Source organism: Oncorhynchus gorbuscha, unplaced genomic scaffold (genome assembly GCF_021184085.1).
Source record: "Oncorhynchus gorbuscha isolate QuinsamMale2020 ecotype Even-year unplaced genomic scaffold, OgorEven_v1.0 Un_scaffold_928, whole genome shotgun sequence".
Taxonomy (NCBI): domain Eukaryota; kingdom Metazoa; phylum Chordata; class Actinopteri; order Salmoniformes; family Salmonidae; genus Oncorhynchus; species Oncorhynchus gorbuscha.
Window position 1 is genome coordinate 5,001 of NW_025745883.1, and position 18,762 is coordinate 23,762.

The following is an 18,762-nucleotide window of genomic DNA, read 5'->3' on the forward strand; positions in this document are numbered from 1 at the left end:
TTAGCTTTCTTGGGAACAGGAACAATGGTGGCCCTCTTGAAGCATGTGGGAACAACAGACTGGTATAGGGATTGATTGAATATGTCCGTAAACACACCGGCCAGCTGGTCTGAGCATGCTCTGAGAGCGCGGCTGGGGATGCCGTCTGGGCCTGCAGCCATGCGAGGGTTGACACGTTTAAATGTTTTCCTCACGTCGGCTGCAGTGAAGGAGAGTCCGCATGTTTTAGTTGCGGGCCGTGTCAGTGGCACTGTATTGTCCTCAAAGCGGGCAAAAAAGTTATTTAGTCTGCCTGGGAGCAAGACATCCTGGTCCGTGACTGGGCTCACACAACAACATTTTATTTGTGTGTGTGAGAAGGAGAGGATCAGAACTTCCTGTTGGTGGAACTGCCCCATCGTCGTGGCAACACGGCTCGGCTGTGTTTCCCCGGGCGACGGCTCTATGTTCCTGTCACAGCACTGTCATCATCAGAATCCCTTTGTAGGGTTCCGGCCAAACGCACGGACACACCCCCACCTCCCCCTTCCTCTAAAGATAGAGCCATTTCCCCAATCTGACCCCCACATGTTGCCCCCTCCACCATCGGTCGAGGACACACACACACCTCACTAACCCATCTCCCCCTTCATCCATCCACTCCTCTCTTCACCTCTCTCTCCTTCTCCTGTCCCTCATTCCACTATTAGCTTCACCCTCATTTGTTTACTTCTGTGATCGAAAAAGCCTTGGTTTCATGCATGTCAACATCAGAAGTCTCCTCCCTAAGTTTGTTTTACTCACTGCTTTAGCATACTCTGCTAACCCTGATGTCCTTGCCGTGTCTGAATCCTGGCTCAGGAAGGCCACCAAAAATTCAGAGATTTCCATACCCAACTATAACATTTTCCATCAAGATAGAACTGCCAAAGGGGGAGGAGTTGCAGTCTACTGCAGAGATAGCCTGCAAAGTAATGTCATACTTTCCAGGTCCATAGCCAAACAGTTCGAACTACTAATTTTAAAAATGACTCTCTCCAGAAATAAGTCTCTCACTGTTGCCGCCTGCTACCGACCCCCCTTAGCTCCCAGCTGTGCCCTGGACACCATTTGTGAATTGATCGCCCCCCATCTAGCTTCAGAATTTGTTCTGTTAGGTGACCTAAACTGGGATATGCTTAACACCCCAGCAGTCCTACAATCTAAGCTAGATGCCCTCAATCTCACACAAATCATCAAGGAACCCACCAGGTACAACCCTAAATCTGTAAACAAGGGCACCCTCATAGATGTCATCCTGACCAACTGGCCCTCCAAATACACCTCCGCTGTCTTCAACCAGGATCTCAGCGATCACTGCCTCATTGCCTGTATCCGCTACGGAGCCGCAGTCAAACGACCACCCCTCATCACTGTCATATACTCCCTAAAATACTTCTGTGAGCAGGCCTTTCTTATCGACCTGGCCCGGGTATCCTGGAAGGACATTGACCTCATCCCGTCAGTTGAGGATGCCTGGTCATTCTTTAAAAGTAACTTCCTCACCATTTTAGATAAGCATGCTCCGTTCAAAAAATGCAGAACTAAGAACAGATATAGCCCTTGGTTCACTCCAGACCTGACTGCCCTCGACCAGCACAAAAACATCCTGTGGCGGACAGCAATAGCATCGAATAGTCCCCGCGATATGCAACTGTTCAGGGAAGTCAGGAACCAATACATGCAGTCAGGAAAGCTAAGGCCAGCTTCTTGAGGCAGAAGTTTGCATCCTGTAGCTCCAACTCCAAGAAGTTCTGGGACACTGTGAAGTCCATGGAGAACAAGAGCACCTCCTCCCAGCTGCCCACTGCACTGAGGCTAGGTAACACAGTCACCACTGATAAACCCATGATTATCGAAAACTTCAACAAGCATTTCTCAACGGCTGGCCATGCCTTCCGCCTGGCTACTCCAACCTCGGCCAACAGCTCCGCCCCCTCGCAGCTCCTCGCCCAATCCTCTCCAGGTTCTCCTTTACCCAAATCCAGATAGCAGATGTTCTGAAAGAGCTGCAAAACCTGGACCCGTACAAATCAGCTGGGCTTGACAATCTGGACCCTCTATTTCTGGAACTATCCGCCGCCATTGTCGCAACCCCTATTACCAGCCTGTTCAACCTCTCTTTCATACCGTCTGAGATCCCCAAGGATTGGAAAGCTGCCGCAGTCATCCCCCTCTTCAAAGGGGGAGACACCCTGGACCCAAACTATTACAGACCTATATCCATCCTGCCCTGCCTATCTAAGGTCTTTGAAAGCCAAGTCAACAAACAGGTCACTGACCATCTCGAATCCCACCGTACCTTCTCCGCTGTGCAATCTGGTTTCCGAGCCGGTCACGGGTGCACCTCAGCCACGCTCAAGGTACTAAACGATATCATAACCGCCATCGATAAAAGACAGTACTGTGCAGCCGTCTTCATCGACCTTGCCAAGGCTTTCGACTCTGTCAATCACCATATTCTTATCGGCAGACTCAGTAGCCTCGGTTTTTCGGATGACTGCCTTGCCTGGTTCACCAATTACTTTGCAGACAGAGTTCAGTGTGTCAAATCGGAGGGCATGCTGTCCGGTCCTCTGGCAGTCTCTATGGGGGTGCCACAGGGTTCAATTCTCGGGCCGACTCTTTTCTCTGTATATATCAATGATGTTGCTCTTGCTGCGGACGATTCCCTGATCCACCTCTACGCAGACGACACCATTCTATATACTTCCAGCCCGTCCTTGGACACTGTGCTATCTAACCTCCAAACGAGCTTCAATGCCATACAACACTCCTTCCGTGGCCTCCAACTGCTCTTCAACGCTAGTAAAACCAAATGCATGCTTTTCAACCGTTCGCTGCCTGCACCCGCACGCCTGACCAGCATCACCAACCTGGATGGTTCCGACCTTGAATATGTGGACATCTATAAATACCTAGGTGTGTGGCTAGACTGTAAACTCTCCTTCCAGACTCATATCAAACATCTCCAATCGAAAATCAAATCAAGAGTCGGCTTTCTATTCCGCAACAAAGCCTCCTTCACTCACGCCGCCAAACTTACCATAGTAAAACTGACTATCCTACCGATCCTCGACTTCGGCGATGTCATCTACAAAATTGCTTCCAACACTCTACTCAGCAAACTGGATGCAGTTTATCACAGTGCCATCCGTTTTGTCACTAAAGCACCTTATTCCACCCACCACTGCGACCTGTATGCTCTAGTCGGCTGGCCCTCGCTACATATTCGTCGCCAGACCCACTGGCTCCAGGTCATCTACAAGGCCATGCTAGGTAAAGCTCCGCCTTATCTCAGTTCACTGGTCACGATGGCAACACCCACCCGTAGCACGCGCTCCGGCAGGTGTATCTCACTGATCATCCCTAAAGCCAACACCTCATTTGGCCGCCTTTAGTTCCAGTTCTCTGCTGCCTGTGACTGGAATGAATTGCAAAAATCGCTGAAGTTGGAGACTTTTATCTCCCTCACCAAATTCAAACATCTGCTATCTGAGCAGCTAACCGATCGCTGCCGCTGTACATAGTCTATCGGTAAATAGCCCACCCATTTTTACCTACCTCATCCCCATACTGTTTTTATTTATTTTATTTTCTGCTCTTTTGCACACCAATATCTCTACCTGTACATGACCATCTGATCATTTATCACTCCAGTGTTAATCTGCAAAATTGTAATTATTCGCCTACCTCCTCATGCCTTTTGCACACGATGTATATAGACTCTCCTTTTTTTCTACTGTAATATTGACTTGTTAATTGTTTACTCCATGTGTAACTCTGTGTTGTCTGTTCACACTGCTATGCTTTATCTTGGCCAGGTCGCAGTTGCAAATGAGAACTTGTTCTCAACTAGCCTACCTGGTTAAATAAAGATGAAATAAAATGTAAAAAATATTTAAAAAATAAAAAGGGGATGCCAGGGCACCTTCTACCTCTCCCCTACTTCTGGGAGGGAGGGCGAGAGAGAGAGGGAGAGTGGGAAAGGGGGGTAAGAGAGAGATATTGATATAGTGGAGGGAAAGAGAGAGAGAGGGACGTTTAAGTTATTGATAATGTGGCACCTGGGTCAAAGGTGAAATGTTGTTCTGTCAGGAGAGGATGTGTTTGTTCCATCTCCTGGACAGGAAGTCATGCGATAGTGATGTCATGACCTTTCCTAACCTCTGAGGTCACTAGTCTTGGCCACATGAAAGAGCCTGAACCCCCTGGGACACACACACACACACACACACACACACTCCGCTTCCCAAACACGTCCTCTGCCCATCTGGGGAGTCCAGAAATGTATTTCCCAGAGTTGGGGGTCTAGAGAGAGATTGGTTTTAAAGTACAGGAAGTGTGTGTGTGTTCAGAATACACATCTGATGAAATCCTGTGGACTGAATGCTCTTTCCTCTCCTCCATCCCTTTCGCTCTCCCTTCATTCCTCACCCTCTCTCCCCCTCTCTCCTCACCCTCTCTCTCCCCCTCTCTCCTCACCCCTCTCTCTCCCTTCATTCCTCTCTCTCCCCCTCTCTCCTCACCCTCTCTCCCCCCCTCTCTCCTCACCCTCTCTCTCCCCCTCTCTCAGCTGTATGCCCAGGTCTTCGCCCCCTTCCTCCATCTCTTCCATGGTAACAGAGGAGCCCCTTCCAGACGCCCCCGCGGGGACCAGGGAGATTGAGGAGGAGGAGGAAGAGGAGCCGAACACACACAGCCAGGCCACCAAACCAGTCAGGACGGACACCGGCAAGGTCCCCAAGTGGCTCAAACTGCCAGGTACGCTACCAATCAGACCTGTTGAAGGGGAGGTCACTCTAAAATGACCTACTACCTAACTGATAAAGGAGTTAAAGGGGAGGTCACTCTAAAATGACCTACTACCTAACTGATAAAGAGTTAAAGGGGAGGTCACTCTAAAATGACCTATTACCTAACTGATAAAGAGTTAAAGGGGAGGTCACTCTAAAATGACCTATTACCTAACTGATAAAGAGTTAAAGGGGTAGGTCACTCTAAAATGACCTATTACCTAACTGATAAAGGGTTAAAGGGGAGGTCACTCTAAAATAACATATTACCTAACCGATAAAGGGTTAAAGGGGAGATCACTCTAAAATAACCTATTACCTAACGGATAAAGGGGAGGTCACTCTAAAATAACCTATTACCTAACTGATACAGGGTTAAAGGGGAGGTCACTCTAAAATGACCTATTACCTAACGGATAAAGGTAACATCAGCAATTCTCCATCATTGTTAAAGAGTGTGACAGATCTAATTCCACCAGGACGGCAGGAAGCCTCGAGGTCAGAGTGTTGGGCCAGTAGCCAAAAAGGTCGCTGGTTCATAATCCTGGAGCCGACACGGTGAACAATCTGACGTTGTGCCCCTGAGCAAGGCACTTAACCCCCCGCTCACTCTGTGGATGTCTCGGGGGGAGTTAGGATCTGCTTCAAACACATTAACCAATTACACACTGCTTCAAACACATTAACCAATTACACACTGCTTCAAACACATTAACCAATCACACACTGCTACAAACACATTAACCAATTACACACTGCTTCAAACACATTAACCAAGCACACACTGCTACAAACACATTAACCAATTACACACTGCTACCCACTGCTACCCACTGCTACACACTGCTACAAACACATTAACCAATTACACACTGCTACACACTGCTACCCACTGCTACACACTGCTACAAACACATTAACCAATTACACACTGCTACACACTGCTACCCACTGCTACACACTGCTACCCACTGCTACCCACTGCTACACACTGCTACACTGCTACACACTGCTACACACTGCTACAAACACATTAACCAATTACACACTGCTACACACTGCTACCCACTGCTACCCACTGCTACCCACTGCTACCCACTGCTACCCACTGCTACACACTGCTACCCACTGCTACCCACTGCTACAAACACATTAACCAATTACACACTGCTACCCACTGCTACACACTGCTACCCACTGCTACCCACTGCTACCCACTGCTACCCACTGCTACACACTGATACCCACTGCTACACACTGCTACCCACTGCTACCCACTGCTACCCACTGCTACCCACTGCTACACACTGCTACTCACTGCTACCCACTGCTACACACTGCTACACACTGCTACACACTGCTACAAACACATTAACCAATTACACACTGCTACCCACTGCTACCCACTGCTACACACTGCTACACACACATTAACCAATTACACACTGCTACACACTGCTACAAACACATTAACCAATTACACACTGCTACCCACTGCTACACACTGCTACCCACTGCTACCCACTGCTACACACTGCTACACACTGCTACAAACACATTAACCAATTACACACTGCTACCCACTGCTACACACTGCTACAAACACATTAACCAATTACACACTGCTACACACTGCTACAAACACATTAACCAATTACACACTGCTACCCACTGCTACACACTGCTACAAACACATTAACCAATTACACACTGCTACCCACTGCTACACACTGCTACCCACTGCTACCCACTGCTACCCACTGCTACACACTGCTACCCACTGCTACACACTGCTACCCACTGCTACACACTGATACACACTGCTACAAACACATTAACCAATTACACACTGCTACACACTGCTACAAACACATTAACCAATTACACACTGCTACACACTGCTACACACTGCTACCCACTGCTACACACTGCTACACACTGCTACACACTGCTACAAACACATTAACCAATTACACACTGCTACACACTGCTACCCACTGCTACACACTGCTACCCACTGCTACACACTGCTACAAACACATTAACCAATTACACACTGCTACCCACTGCTACCCACTGCTACACACTGCTACACACTGCTACACACTGCTACACACTGCTACACACTGCTACACACTGCTACCCACTGCTACACACTGCTACACACTTACACACTGCTACAAACACATTAACCAATTACACACTGCTACACACTACAAGTGTGAAATAGGACAATTATAAGCACCTACCAAATTGTTAATTGTTTTAAAGGGAGAGTTAATCCTATCATGACTGGATTGTCAATTCCTAGTCCATCTGTTCAGTCTCCTATTTGATGAGACATTGTAGTTTCCCTCTTCAGCATGCTGACCCTGTTTACACTGACATAGAGAGGGCTGCTGACCCTGTTTACACTGACATAGAGAGGGCTGCTGACCCTGTTTACACTGACATAGAGAGGGCTGCTGACCCTGTTTACACTGACATAGAGAGGGCTGCTGACCCTGTTTACATATGACATAGAGAATGCTGACCCTGTTACACTGACATAGAGAGGGCTGCTGCCCCCTGTTCACACTGACCCTGACACTGACATAAGAGGGCTGCTGACCCTGTTTACACTGACATGAGAGGGGTGGTCCCTGGGACCCTGTTCACACTGACATAGAGAGGGCTGCTGACCCTGTTTACACTGACATAGAGAGGGCTGCTGACCCTGCCATGCTCTACCAACTGAGCTACACAGGACATAGAGAGGGCTGCTGGCCCTGTTTACACTGACATAGAGAGGGCTGCTGGCCCTGTTTACACTGACATAGAGAGGGCTGCTGGCCCTGTTTACACTGACATAGAGAGGGCTGCTGACCCTGTTTACACTGACATAGAGAGGGCTGCTGACCCTGTTTACACTGACATAGAGAGGGCTAGACTCTGTGCAGTCGCTAGGCTATGTGCTGTCGCTAGGCTATGTGCTACAGGTTTTTAAGGCACTTTGACCTATAATTCAAATTCTAATAACTGATTTTTAAATTTAGTTTCGTATTTAGTTGGCACACTATGTATGAATTAATATCATCTCATTTTAGTTCTCTACCCTGAACCTTGTTTTAACCATGTCTGGTGGAATTACCAAGTGAAAATCTCAATTCATAATTGCAATATCTGTCCCAAATCAAAAATCACAATTCAACATGTTGGTGGTCCACATCATGCAGCCCTAAAAGTCACCCATCCTGTTTTCAAACATGAATCCATTTCAGATTTTAACACACACACACACACACACACACACACACACACACACACACACACACACACACACACACACACACACACACACACACACACACACACACACACACACACACACACACACACACACACACACACTACACTCCGAAGGGCCGTCTTTAAAACCACAGTCAACAGGAAGTTGAAAAAGAACCAGCAGATGAGTCAAAAGATAAGGATGCTGTTCTGGGGGAACGGTACACACACCCCTTTACACACACATTTATTAGTTCAGGATGGTTTCGCCTCCACCCCCAGGGGACCTCTGCTGACACGCAGCCCCAGTCAGAGTTCTCCCTTCTGGGCCACATGAAACACTGCGGGCCCCTGTTGTCTGGCGCTCCGGAGCCTGGGCTTGCTCTGTTGTGGTGGAGCTGGTGGTCGCGGTGCTCCAGCTGTTTTGGTTGTTTTTCTGCTTTATTTGTGGGAAGGATGGTCTCACTCGTTGTTGTATTGTTTTCTGGTGGTGTGGGAGCTGTGGCTAGTTGTAGTAGTGTTTTCTGGTGACGGGGGAGCTGTGGCTAGTTGTAGTAGTGTTTTCTGGTGACGGGGGAGCTGTGGCTAGTTGTTGTATTGTTTTCTGGTGACGTGGGAGCTGTGGCTAGTTGTTGTAGTGTTTTCTGGTGACGTGGGAGCTGTGGCTAGTTGTTGTAGTGTTTTCTGGTGACGTGGGAGCTGTGGCTAGTTGTTGTAGTGTTTTCTGGTGACGTGGGAGCTGTGGCTAGTTGTTGTAGTGTTTTCTGTTGACGGGGGAGCTGTGGCTAGTTGTTGTAGTGTTTTCTGGTGACGTGGGAGCTGTGGCTAGTTGTTGTGGTGTTTTCTGGTGGTGTGGGAGCTGTGGCTAGTTGTTGTAGTGTTTTCTGGTGGTGTGGGAGCTGTGGCTAGTTGTTGTAGTGTTTTCTGGTGACGTGGGAGCTGTGGCTAGTTGTTGTAGTGTTTTCTGGTGACGTGGGAGCTGTGGCTAGTTGTAGTGTTTTCCGGTGACGTGGGAGCTGTGGCTAGTTGTTGTATTGTTTTCTGGTGGCGTGGGAGCTGTGGCTAGTTGTTGTATTGTTTTCTGGTGGCGTGGGAGCTGTGGCTAGTTGTTGTGTTGTTTTCTGGTGGTGTGGGAGCTGTGGCTAGTTGTTGTAGTGTTTTCTGGTGGCGTGGGAGCTGTGGCTAGTTGTTGTGTTTTCTGGTGGCGTGGGAGCTGTGGCTAGTTGTTGTGTTGTTTTCTGGTGGTGTGGGAGCTGTGGCTAGTTGTTGTAGTGTTTTCTGGTGACGTGGGAGCTGTGGCTAGTTCTGGTGGTGTGGGAGCTGTGGCTAGTTGTTGTATTGTTTTCTGGTGACGGGGGAGCTGTGGCTAGTTGTTGTATTGTTTTCTGGTGACGGGGGAGCTGTGGCTAGTTGTTGTATTGTTTTCTGGTGGCGTGGGAGCTGTGGCTAGTTGTTGTATTGTTTTCTGGTGACGTGGGAGCTGTGGCTAGTTGTTGTAGTGTTTTCCGGTGACGGGGGAGCTGTGGCTAGTTGTTGTAGTGTTTTCTGGTGGCGTGGGAGCTGTGGCTAGTTGTTGTGTTTTCTGGTGGCGTGGGAGCTGTGGCTAGTTGTTGTGTTGTTTTCTGGTGGCGTGGGAGCTGTGGCTAGTTGTTGTAGTGTTTTCTGGTGGCGTGGGAGCTGTGGCTAGTTGTTGTAGTGTTTTCTGGTGGCGTGGGAGCTGTGGCTAGTTGTTGTGTTGTTTTCTGGTGGCGTGGGAGCTGTGGCTAGTTGTAGTAGTGTTTTCTGGTGGTGTGGGAGCTGTGGCTAGTTGTAGTAGTGTTTTCTGGTGGTGTGGGAGCTGTGGCTAGTTGTTGTATTGTTTTCTGGTGGTGTGGGAGCTGTGGCTAGTTGTTGTAGTGTTTTCTGGTGACGTGGGAGCTGTGTCTAGTTGTTGTGGTGTGGGAGCTGTGGCTAGTTGTAGTGTTTTCTGCTGGTGTGGGAGCTGTGGCTAGTTGTAGTAGTTTTTCTGGCGGAGTGGGAGCTGTGGCTAGTTGTAGTAGTGTTTTCTGGTGACGTGGGAGCTGTGGCTAGTTGTTGTAGTGTTTTCTGGTGGCGTGGGAGCTGTGGCTAGTTGTTGTGTTTTCTGGTGGCGTGGGAGCTGTGGCTCGTTGTTGTGTTGTTTTCTGGTGGCGTGGGAGCTGTGGCTAGTTGTTGTAGTGTTTTCTGGTGGTGTGGGAGCTGTGGCTAGTTGTTGTAGTGTTTTCTGGTGGCGTGGGAGCTGTGGCTAGTTGTTGTGTTGTTTTCTGGTGGCGTGGGAGCTGTGGCTAGTTGTAGTAGTGTTTTCTGGTGGTGTGGGAGCTGTGGCTAGTTGTAGTAGTGTTTTCTGGTGGTGTGGGAGCTGTGGCTAGTTGTTGTATTGTTTTCTGGTGGTGTGGGAGCTGTGGCTAGTTGTTGTAGTGTTTTCTGGTGACGTGGGAGCTGTGTCTAGTTGTTGTGGTGTGGGAGCTGTGGCTAGTTGTAGTGTTTTCTGCTGGTGTGGGAGCTGTGGCTAGTTGTAGTAGTTTTTCTGGCGGAGTGGGAGCTGTGGCTAGTTGTAGTAGTGTTTTCTGGTGGCGTGGGAGCTGTGGCTAGTTGTAGTAGTGTTTTCTGGTGGCGTGGGAGCTGTGGCTAGTTGTTGTAGTGTTTTCTGGTGGAGTGGGAGCTGTGGCTAGTTGTTGTAGTGTTTTCTGGTGGAGTGGGAGCTGTGGCTAGTTGTAGTAGTGTTTTCTGGTGACGTGGGAGCTGTGGCTGGCATCCTGCTCCTCTTTATCAAAGAAGAAAGTCTAATTAAAAAGAAAGAGTGGAGGGGAGGGGAGGAGACAGGATGGTATTGTGGACTCCATGTAGATGGGTCTGGGGGAAGGGATGAAGGGTGGATGGGTCTGGGGGAAGGGATAAAGGGTAGATGGGTCTGGGGGAAGGGATGAAGGGTAGATGGGTCTGGGGGGAAGGGATGAGGGCCGATGGGTCTGGGGGAAGGGATGAAGGGATGGGTCTGGGGAAGGGATGAAGGGTGGATGGGTCTGGGGGAAGGGATGAAGGGTAGATGGGTCTGGGGGAAGGGATGAAGGGTGGATGGGTCTGGGGGAAGGGATGAAGGGTAGATGGGTCTGGGGGAAGGGATGAAGGGTAGATGGGTCTGGGGGAAGGGATGAAGGGTGGATGGGTCTGGGGGAAGGGATGAAGGGTGGATGAGTCTGGGGGAAGGGATGAAGGGTGGATGGGTCTGGGGGAAGGGACACACTGTTTAGTTTTCAGTGAGACGTGGCCTGTCTGTCTCCGTTTCTCTGTTTCTCTTTATTTGTGCTTGTCTATGTGACTGTCTAACTGGCTGTCTGCCTGTCTCCGTCTCTGACTGTCTAACTGGTAGTCTGCCTGTCTCCCTCTTTGACTGTCTAACTGGCTGTCTGCCTGTCTCCCCCTCTGACTGTCTAACTGGTTGTCTCCCTCTCTGACTGTCTAACTGGTTGTCTGCCTGTCTCCCTCTCTGACTGTCTAACTGGTTGTCTGCCTGTCTCCCTCTCTGACTGTCTAACTGGTAGTCTGCCTGTCTCCCTCTCTGACTGTCTAACTGGTTGTCTGCCTGTCTCCCTCTCTGACTGTCTAACTGGTAGTCTGCCTGTCTCCCTCTCTGACTGTCTAACTGGTTGTCTCCCTCTTTGACTGTCTAACTGGCTGTCTGCCTGTCTCCCTCTTTGACTGTCTAACTGGTTGTCTGCCTGTCTTCCTCTCTGACTGTCTAACTGGTTGTCTCCCTCTCTGACTGTCTAACTGGCTGTCTGCCTGTCTCCCTCTTTGACTGTCTAACTGGTAGTCTGCCTGTCTCCCTCTCTGACTGTCTAACTGGTTGTCTCCCTCTTTGACTGTCTAACTGGTAGTCTGCCTGTCTCCCTCTCTGACTGTAACTGGCTGTCTGCCTGTCTCCCTCTTTGACTGTCTAACTGGTAGTCTGCCTGTCTCCCTCTCTGACTGTAACTGGCTGTCTGCCTGTCTCCGTCTCTGACTGTCTAACTGGTTGTTTGCCTGTCTCCCTCTCTGACTGTCTAACTGGTTGTCTGCCTGTCTCCCTCTCTGACTGTCTAACTGGTTGTCTGCCTGTCTCCCTCTCTGACTGTCTAACTGGTAGTCTGCCTGTCTCCCTCTCTGACTGTCTAACTGGTTGTCTCCCTCTTTGACTGTCTAACTGGCTGTCTGCCTGTCTTCCTCTCTGACTGTCTAACTGGTTGTCTCCCTCTCTGACTGTCTAACTGGCTGTCTGCCTGTCTCCCTCTCTGACTGTCTAACTGGCTGTCTGCCTGTCTCCCTCTCTGACTGTCTAACTGGCTGTCTGCCTGTCTCCCTCTCTGACTGTCTAACTGGTTGTCTGCCTGTCTCCCTCTCTGACTGTCTAACTGGTTGTCTCCCTCTCTGACTGTCTAACTGGTTGTCTCCCTCTCTGACTGTCTAACTGGTTGTCTGCCTGTCTCCCTCTCTGACTGTCTAACTGGTTGTCTCCTGTCCTCTCTGACTGTCTAACTGCTGTTGTCTCCCTCTCTGACTGTCTAACTGGTTGTCTCCCCTCTCTGACTGTCTAACTGGTTGTCTGCCTGTCTCCCTCTCTGACTGTCTAACTGGTTGTCTGCCTGTCTCCCTCTCTGACTGTCTAACTGGTTGTCTCCCTCTCTGACTGTCTAACTGGTTGTCTCCCTCTCTGACTGTCTAACTGTCTGCCTGTCTCCCTCTCTGACTGTCTAACTGGTTGTCTCCCTCTCTGACTGTCTAACTGGTTGTCTCCCTCTCTGACTGTCTAACTGGTTGTCTCCCTCTCGGACTGTCTAACTGGTTGTCTCCCTCTCGGACTGTCTAACTGGTTGTCTCCCTCTCGGACTGTCTAACTGGTTGTCTGCCTGTCTCCCTCTCTGACTGTCTAACTGGTTGTCTCCCTCTCTGACTGTCTAACTGGTTGTCTCCCTCTCTGACTGTCTAACTGGTTGTCTCCCTCTCTGACTGTCTAACTGGTTGTCTCCCTCTCTGACTGTCTAACTGGTTGTCTGCCTCTCTGACTGTCTAACTGGTTGTCTGCCTCTCTGACTGTCTAACTGGTTGTCTGCCTGTCTCCCTCTCTGACTGTCTAACTGGTTGTCTGCCTGTCTCCCTCTCTGACTGTCTAACTGGTTGTCTGCCTGTCTCCCTCTGACTGTCTAACTGGTTGTCTCCCTCTCTGACTGTCTAACTGGTTGTCTGCCTGTCTCCCTCTCTGACTGTCTAACTGGTTGTCTCCCTCTCTGACTGTCTAACTGGTTGTCTCCCTCTCTGACTGTCTAACTGGTTGTCTCCCTCTCGGACTGTCTAACTGGTTGTCTCCCTCTCGGACTGTCTAACTGGTTGTCTCCCTCTCGGACTGTCTAACTGGTTGTCTGCCTGTCTCCCTCTCTGACTGTCTAACTGGTTGTCTGCCTGTCTCCCTCTCTGACTGTCTAACTGGTTGTCTCCCTCTCTGACTGTCTAACTGGTTGTCTCCCTCTCTGACTGTCTAACTGGTTGTCTCCCTCTCTGACTGTCTAACTGGTTGTCTGCCTCTCTGACTGTCTAACTGGTTGTCTCCCTCTCTGACTGTCTAACTGGCTGTCTGCCTGTCTCCCTCTCTGACTGTCTAACTGGTTGTCTGCCTGTCTCCCTCTCTGACTGTCTAACTGGTTGTCTTGTCTCCCTCTCTGACTGTCTAACTGGTTGTCTCCCTCTCTGACTGTCTAACTGGTTGTCTCCCTCTCTGACTGTCTAACTGGTTGTCTCCCTCTCTGACTGTCTAACTGGTTGTCTCCCTCTCTGACTGTCTAACTGGTTGTCTCCCTCTCTGACTGTCTAACTGGTTGTCTCCCTCTCTGACTGTCTAACTGGTTGTCTGCCTGTCTCCCTCTCTGACTGTCTAACTGGTTGTCTGCCTGTCTCCCTCTCTGACTGTCTAACTGGTTGTCTTGTCTCCCTCTCTGACTGTCTAACTGGTTGTCTCCCTACTGGTTGTCTCTCCCTCTCTGACTGTCTAACTGGTTGTCTCCCTCTCTGACTGTCTAACTGGTTGTCTCCCTCTCTGACTGTCTAACTGGTTGTCTCCCTCTCTGACTGTCTAACTGGTTGTCTCCCTCTCTGACTGTCTAACTGGTTGTCTCCCTCTCTGACTGTCTAACTGGTTGTCTCCCTCTCTGACTGTCTAACTGGTTGTCTCCCTCTCTGACTGTCTAACTGGTTGTCTGCCTGTCTCCCTCTCTGACTGTCTAACTGGTTGTCTCCCTCTCTGACTGTCTAACTGGTTGTCTCCCTCTCTGACTGTCTAACTGGTTGTCTCCCTCTCTGACTGTCTAACTGGTTGTCTCCCTCTCTGACTGTCTAACTGGTTGTCTCCCTCTCTGACTGTCTAACTGGTTGTCTCCCTCTCTGACTGTCTCCCTCTCTGACTGTCTAACTGGTTGTCTCTAACTGGTTGTCTCCCTCTCTGACTGTCTAACTGGTTGTCTGCCTGTCTCCTCTCTGACTGTCTAACTGGTTGTCTCCCTCTCTGACTGTCTAACTGGTTGTCTCCCTCTCTGACTGTCTAACTGGTTGTCTCCCTCTCTGACTGTCTAACTGGTTGTCTCCCTCTCTGACTGTCTAACTGGTTGTCTCCCTCTCTGACTGTCTAACTGTCTCCCTCTCTGACTGTCTAACTGGTTGTCTTGTCTCCCTCTCTGACTGTCTAACTGGTTGTCTCCCTCTCTGACTGTCTAACTGGTTGTGCCTGTCCCTCTCTGACTGTCTAACTGGTTGTCTGCCTGTCTCCCTCTCTGACTGTCTAACTGGTTGTCTCCCTCTCTGACTGTCTAACTGGTTGTCTCCCTCTCTGACTGTCTAACTGGTTGTCTCCCTCTCTGACTGTCTAACTGGTTGTCTCCCTCTCTGACTGTCTAACTGGTTGTCTGCCTGTCTCCCTCTCTGACTGTCTAACTGGTTGTCTCCCTGTCTCCCTCTCTGACTGTCTAACTGGTCTAACTGGTTGTCTCCCTCTCTGACTGTCTAACTGGTTGTCTCCCTCTCTGACTGTCTAACTGGTTGTCTCCCTCTCTGACTGTCTAACTGGTTGTCTCCCTCTCTGACTGTCTAACTGGTTGTCTCCCTGTCTCCCTCTCTGACTGTCTAACTGGTTGTCTCCCTCTCTGACTGTCTAACTGGCTGTCTCCCTCTCTGACTGTCTAACTGGTTGTCTCCCTCTCTGACTGTCTAACTGGTTGTCTCCCTCTCTGACTGTCTAACTGGTTGTCTCCCTCTCTGACTGTCTAACTGGTTGTCTCCCTCTCTGACTGTCTAACTGGTTGTCTCCCTCTCTGACTGTCTAACTGGTTGTCTCCCTCTCTGACTGTCTAACTGGTTGTCTCCCCCTCTCTGACTGTCTAACTGGTTGTCTCCCTCTCTGACTGTCTAACTGGTTGTCTCCCTCTCTGACTGTCTAACTGGTTGTCTCCCTCTCTGACTGTCTAACTGGTTGTCTCCCTCTCTGACTGTCTAACTGGTTGTCTCCCTCTCTGACTGTCTAACTGGTTGTCTCCCTCTCTGACTGTCTAACTGGTTGTCTCCCTCTCTGACTGTCTAACTGGTTGTCTCCCTCTCTGACTGTCTAACTGGTTGTCTCCCTCTCTGACTGTCTAACTGGTTGTCTCCCTCTCTGACTGTCTAACTGGTTGTCTCCCTCTCTGACTGTCTAACTGGTTGTCTCCCTCTCTGACTGTCTAACTGGTTGTCTCCCTCTCTGACTGTCTAACTGGTTGTCTCCCTCTCTGACTGTCTAACTGGTTGTGACTGTCTAACTGTCTCCCTCTCTGACTGTCTAACTGGTTGTCTCCCTCTCTGACTGTCTAACTGTCTCCCTCTCTGACTGTCTAACTGGTTGTCTCCCTCTCTGACTGTCTAACTGGTTGTCTCCCTCTCTGACTGTCTAACTGGTTGTCTCCCTCTCTGACTGTCTAACTGGTTGTCTCCCTCTCTGACTGTCTAACTGGTTGTCTCCCTCTCTGACTGTCTAACTGGTTGTCTCCCTCTCTGACTGTCTAACTGGTTGTCTCCCTCTCTGACTGTCTAACTGGTTGTCTCCCTCTCTGACTGTCTAACTGGTTGTCTCCCTCTCTGACTGTCTAACTGGTTGTCTCCCTCTCTGACTGTCTAACTGGTTGTCTCCCTCTCTGACTGTCTAACTGGTTGTCTCCTCTCTGACTGTCTAACTGTCTCCCTCTCTGACTGTCTAACTGGCTGTCTCCCTCTCTGACTGTCTAACTGGTTGTCTCCCTCTCTGACTGTCTAACTGGCTGTCTCCCTCTCTGACTGTCTAACTGGCTGTCTCCCTCTCTGACTGTCTAACTGGCTGTCTCCCTCTCTGACTGTCTAACTGGCTGTCTCCCTCTCTGACTGTCTAACTGGTTGTCTCCCTCTCTGACTGTCTAACTGGTTGTAACTGGTTGTCTCCCTCTCTGACTGTCTAACTGGTTGTCTCCCTCTCTGACTGTCTAACTGGTTGTCTCCCTCTCTGACTGTCTAACTGGTTGTCTCCCTCTCTGACTGTCTAACTGGTTGTCTCCCTCTCTGACTGTCTAACTGGTTGTCTCCCTCTCTGACTGTCTAACTGGTTGTCTCCCTCTCTGACTGTCTAACTGGTTGTCTCCCTCTCTGACTGTCTAACTGGTTGTCTAACTGGTTGTCTCCCTCTCTGACTGTCTAACTGGTTGTCTCCCTCTCTGACTGTCTAACTGGTTGTCTCCCTCTCTGACTGTCTAACTGGTTGTCTCCCTCTCTGACTGTCTAACTGGTTGTCTCCCTCTCTGACTGTCTAACTGGTTGTCTCCCTCTCTGACTGTCTAACTGGTTGTCTCCCTCTCTGACTGTCTAACTGGTTGTCTCCCTCTCTGACTGTCTAACTGGTTGTCTCCCTCTCTGACTGTCTAACTGGTTGTCTGCCTGTCTCCCTCTCTGACTGTCTAACTGGTTGTCTCCCTCTCTGACTGTCTAACTGGTTGTCTCCCTCTCTGACTGTCTAACTGGTTGTCTGTAGGTCATTATATCAGTTACTCTGATGTGTTCTTTATTCAACACCAGATTCCCACTTCAGTCCAGAACTCTTCCAGATGCTTCCAGACCAGGAATTGTGTCTACATGTCTATTCTTCAGATTCATCGTCTTGAGCTAAACCAGGACACGCACACACTCCCAGTCTATCCCTCTCCATCATCATAGTAGTGGTGTGTGTGTGTGTGCGTGTGCGTGTGCGTGTGTGTGTGTGTTGAGAAGTGAAGAGACTAATGTGTGTTTGTGCCAATATAATTCCAATCCTGGTTTGTCTCAAGATGGTGATGAGTCTGAATAGTTAAAGAGAATTCCATGTCTGGAAGAGTCTGTTAACACTTTGATATTCAAGCAAGCTTCCTTCTTAACAGTGTATAACAGGTCATAATAGGCCTAGCAAGCTTCCTTAACAGTGTATAACAGGTCATAATAGGCCTAGCAAGCTTCCTTCTTAACAGTGTATAACAGGTTATAATAGGCCAAGCAAGCTTCCTTCGTAACAGTGTATAATGGGTTATAATAGGCCAAGCAAGCTTCCTTCGTAACAGTGTATAATGGGTTATAATAGGCCAAGCAAGCTTCCTTCTTAACAGTTTATAACAGGTTATAGGCCTAACAAGCTTCTTAACAGTTTATAACAGGTTATAGGCCTAACAAGCTTAATAACAGTTTATAACAGGTTATAGGCCTAACAAGCTTCTTAACCGTTTATAACAGGTTATAGGCCTAACAAGCTTCTTAACAGTTTATAACAGGTTATAGGCCTAAGTTTATAACAGGTTATAGGCCTTCTTAACCGTTTATAACAGGTTATAGGCCTAACAAGCTTCTTAACAGTTTATAACAGGTTATAGGCCTAACAAGCTTAATAACAGTTTATAACAGGTTATAGGCCTAGTAGTTTTTCTGACTGAAAGTTAACATGTTACAGTGCTGATCAAGGAAAACACATTTCTTTGGACATTTTTCATGGTTGTTAAGACTTGTGTGTCTCAATAAAGTTTTATAAGATCCAACTGTTATTTCCTCTGATATTATGTTTTTATTGTCTCCAGGTAAGAAATGAGGATTGTGATCAGATGACTACGGCTACCATAGAGGGACATACAGAGCGGACGCCCCAACACACTGTTCCCCCTACCTTTTTATTAACATGAAATTCCAGGCTCAAAGTGGATTGTGATGTATTCAAACCCATTGTGAATCCAGTGTGCACCTTCAAATAGTTTTACAAGAGTTCAAAAACATGAAACGAACGAATAAAGGAATCTAAAATGTCTCCATTGCCAATATGTGGTTGTGTGTTTTCTCTGTGAGTTGATATCAACAGCTAGAACAGTGCTCAGAACAGAATGAGCTCTATTTCATTGCTGCCGTTCTATTGTAACAGGCTAGGCATTGTTCTACTGGTTTCTCTCTCCACACACTCGTTGGAAGTCGTGCCAGAGACTCTGCTGTTTGTGCTCCATGTGTTCGCTACCTGGATTCAGACTGCGTTCTTGTATTCCAGAGAATAGAGAAGGAGAGGGAGGGGGAGCAGTGCCCAGTCTGTCATTCAGATATTTTGTGGAGTTGTTTTTTTATACATTAGCCCCCGTTCGGT

General features: G+C 48.9%; 1 long non-coding RNA gene across 1 annotated transcript in view; it reads left to right on the forward strand.

Annotated features, from left to right (window-relative positions):
• LOC124020824 overlaps nucleotides 1-18,449 on the forward strand; it is a 20,374-nt gene extending 1,925 nt beyond the window's left edge. Inside the window, exons 3-4 of the long non-coding RNA XR_006836155.1 lie at nucleotides 4,595-4,782; nucleotides 18,215-18,449. This is a non-coding gene — a long non-coding RNA (uncharacterized LOC124020824). The remainder of the gene's footprint in view (nucleotides 1-4,594; nucleotides 4,783-18,214) is intronic.
• Nucleotides 18,450-18,762: the final 313 nt, after the last annotated feature.